The sequence below is a fragment of the Lucilia cuprina genome, chromosome X, assembly GCF_022045245.1.
Source record: "Lucilia cuprina isolate Lc7/37 chromosome X, ASM2204524v1, whole genome shotgun sequence".
Taxonomy (NCBI): Eukaryota; Metazoa; Arthropoda; class Insecta; order Diptera; family Calliphoridae; genus Lucilia; species Lucilia cuprina.
This window is the reverse complement of record NC_060949.1, coordinates 15,963,452-15,967,854: the sequence shown is the minus strand read 5'-3', so window position 1 is coordinate 15,967,854 and position 4,403 is coordinate 15,963,452.

The following is a 4,403-nucleotide window of genomic DNA, read 5'->3' as shown; positions in this document are numbered from 1 at the left end:
TCTGTGTTTTTCGTTATGTATGTTTAGATGTCTGTTGTTTTAGACACATTGTATATTTTGTTTTTTATTTCGTTTGGCCTTGATGTTGTTCATTTTGTTTTGATTTTGGTGTAATAATAATGTAGCGGGAAAAATTTAAAATTTATAAAACTAATATGTTTAAAATACACTGTGGTGAAGGGTATATAAGATTCAGCACAGCCGAATATAGCACTCTTACTTGTTCCATGATAAAACCGTTTGAAAAAGATTTCCAACCCGCTTTGTTGACTCGTTAAGAATTCTTTTTGCTCTGACATCATCATCGCTTTCAACTAAAGGGACAGCTCGTACGCCCATGCTCTCTATATTGAAATAATTTTCTACTAATTTGTGGATCACTTTTCCTTCTTCGATTTGCACAAAGAAACATGAATTTTATGGAGGCGATAGCGATTTACTTGGTCCAAATGCGACCCATCCTAACTCTGTCCACATTAACATTGAATGACTGTCAATGGTCCAATTGAGTTGTCTATATTGACATTGGATGGCTGTCCAAGGTAGGCATGGTCTAATCCAATCAACAGTTTTGGTACGACGTTTACATAATGCTTCATTAAAGTTCGTGTATCATTATTGAATACTTGGTTAATTTTAGCAGCGCTCAAACTCTGTGCAAATTTAAGTTTGATACGGCATAAACATTTCGTAGTAGGTGCACCTTCTTATTCCCACTACCATTTAGATTTATATTGAATGCATTGACGGCTCTGTTGCTGAACGACCAACGCATTGAATATTCAAATTGTTATTTTTACCACGTACTCCAATGTTATCGGCAATATCTTTGTCTAGCATTGTTACTGAAGAGACACCTTCAAATAAGGCATAAATGTCCAAAATACATTTTTCGTCATATAAAGTACATCTTTTTATATTCAACTAGTTTTCGGCTGTTCTTCGGTAGAAACACTAGGTACATTTTCGTGTAGGAGCTTATTATGTTTACTCAGACAACATTCAATAGAGCATGTTTTCTTCTTACGGCATTCTCGAGATGAGTGTCCTACATTTTAACAGGAAAAGCATCCGTGCATCTTCTTTATTAATGTTCAACGTTCATCTACGTTAGAATTAAAAAATTTGCTGCATTCGAGTATTTTATGATTATCCTTACATACTGGACACTGTAAGATTTTCTCCGTTGTATCATGCATATTAAATTTGCCACTTCACTGTCTTTTTCGCTGTACTATTTTCCCTCGGTGTTTCTGTGCTGGCGTCTTTAGCACTTGCATTTGTGTTTGATGCTGGTTGCATCCTTTGTTGAGGTGTAGTAGCTTGAGTATTTAATGAACTTTCACTGTTAAGCTTTTAAGTTTTATCAATCCGAATAGTATTATGAATGAAAATAGTAGTGATTCATTTTATGAAATACTTAAAGAATATCGTAATTTTATTGATAACAAGTAAGTGTGCTATATTCGGCTGTGCCGAATCTTATATACCCTTCACCGTAGTGTATTTCAGAGATTAAAATTCCTAATATATTAGTACCCAAAATGCATATTTTCTCTCATGCATACGTATTCACAAAAAAATATATTTTATGAATATAATATATTTAATTGATCGCATTCGAAATATTTTTAGTATTTTTGCTAAAAATATTTACCCATACAAGCTATTGCATATTGCAGCTTACAGATAAATATAAAATGTTTTTACAAGCAATATATTACGCAGCAACTCGCTAACATATTTATAATACCCACATATATTTCAAGTTGCTTGCCTATAGTATAATATTTTTATATTATACACATATTATTCGAAGTCAACAATATGTTACGGAACGTGATTCCTGGCGAGGTTTTCTGCTAGCTTGGCATGTGTAGACCTCAGGCGGTTCCAACCCTACTCACCAGACACAGAACCGAACACTAAACTAAAAGGAAAAACTACAAATAGACAAAAACACTGAAACTAACAAACCAAAACAACCACATGAAGATATTTTGAGACAGCTGTTCGTCTCTTCTGCCCTCCCGACCTTGTCGAAGCTGCATCCGCATTCAATTTAAGCTTACGACCCAAAACTCTCTGACTTCCTCAACATACCACTCCACCATTGCTTGTACCGAACTAATTAAAAAGACATGTTATAAAAATTAATTTCAAGACATTGTTATAATTATTCATAGTAACAAATATATACTTAAATTACTATGTCAATAACTTAAAACTAACACAAAAGACATCAAAAACAATCATTGATACATATTTCCCTCGCATTGTTGAAAAAAAATTAAATATAGCCTTATCATTCATTATATTTCTATTTTTAGGGCAGAAGTTTTTTGCTCAAATCTAGTTTTAACGCATTTATTGTTCGTATATTCCTAAAAGAGCTCTCTGAGAATACACCTATAATCTTGTCTGCCACTACACAGAAACTCTTAAACAAAAATCACGTATTCTTGGGCTCTAGACGAATCACTATATTTCACTCTTGACATGAACATCGAGGGATATGTGTAAATAACATAAAGTGGACAGTACATACACCTAAACTAACACATTGAGACCAAATTTATCACATCACACAGGTATTGTTTGTTGCTTATTTATCGCAATAAATCATTTTCTCTTTGCCACATCAATTATAAATATGCCACAGGATTTTATCGATAGCATAAGCTTCATATCATATTAAAAAGAAAATTAGGTTACCTGGCTATTATACTTATTGGATCAGTATGGTTTAGGAAGATATCATTTCACGTTATGTTCCCCCAAATAAAAGCCAGCTACATTAACAAAAATAAATAAAATCAGGAAACTTAATTTTATCAAAATTCGTTTATTTCAACATTTACGTTTCCCATTATTATAATTGTTTTTAAATTACAAAATATAACCACAAATTTTAAACTTGTAACCACACAGATATTTGTATAACAAAAAAGAAATAAGTCCTCAAATTTGGGGACTTATTTCATTATTAAATAATTCCCCAATTTAAAAATGAAAAAAAGCCCCAATGAAATGAAATAACTTCCAAAATTAAAATGAAATATACCCCATTTTTCAGGATTTTTTTCATATGAAACAAATCCGTAATTTTAAAATGAAATAAGTTCCCATTTAAAAATAACGAATTATGGAACAAGTCGGTTTTAGTGACATTTCTAAAAAAATGTGGCGTTATGAAATAACTCCCCGAAACAAAAATGAAATAACTCCCTAAAAATTTGCTCAGAAAGCAAAAACAACGAAATTTAGGGATCTAATTCGTTTTTTTTTTGGGCATTATTTCACATTTGAAATGGGGAGTTATTTCATTATGAAATAATTCCTCAAAATTCAAAAATGAAATAAATCCCTAAAAATATTTTTGGGGAGTTATTTCATTATATTACTTTTATCACACGAAATGAAATAATATATTTGTGATAGAAAATTAGGTTACCTGGCTATTATACTTATTGGATCTGTGTGGTTTAGGAAGACATCATTTCACGTTATGTTCCTCCAAATAAAAGCCAGCTACATTAACAAAAATAAATAAAATCAGGAAACTTTATTTTATCAAAATTCGTTTATTTCAACACTTACGTTTCCCATTATTATTATAATTGTTTTTAAATTACAAAATATAACCACAAATTTTAAACTTGTAACCACACAGATATTTGTATTTAATTTTTTCTTTAATCACTTGTCGTTTTATGTCTTTTCGATGTGACTTTATTTAGCTAATAAACTTCATTTTCAAGTTTCCATATTTAACAACCTATATATTATATATCATATTTCGCGCCTCTACCGTTGGTGTCATAAAATAACTCCCCACGAAATAACTCCCCAAAACAAAAAAGAAATAAGTCCTCAAAATTTGGGGACTTATTTCATTATTAAATAATTCCCCAATTTAGAAATGAAAAAAAAGCCCCAATGAAATGAAATAACTTCCAAAATTAAAATGAAATATACCCCATTTTTGTGGATTTTTTTCATATGAAACAAATCCGTAATTTTAAAATGAAATAAGTTCCCATTTAAAAATAACGAATTATGGAACAAGTCGTTTTTAGTGACATTTCTAAAAAAATGTGGCGTTATGAAATAACTCCCCAAAACAAAAATTAAATGAAATAACTCCCTAAAAATTTGATCAGAAAGCAAAAACAACGAAATTTGGGGATCTAATTCGTTTTTTTGGGCATTATTTCACATTTGAAATGGGGAGTTATTTCATTATGAAATAATTCCTCAAAATTCAAAAATGAAATAAATCCCTAAAAATAATTTTAAGTATGTAGAGTCCGTATTAAGTGAGAACACATAAAAGGGGACCTTTGGTACATTTTCGTCCTACAAAAGGTACTTTTTAAATTTTCTAAAATATTGAACTTAGA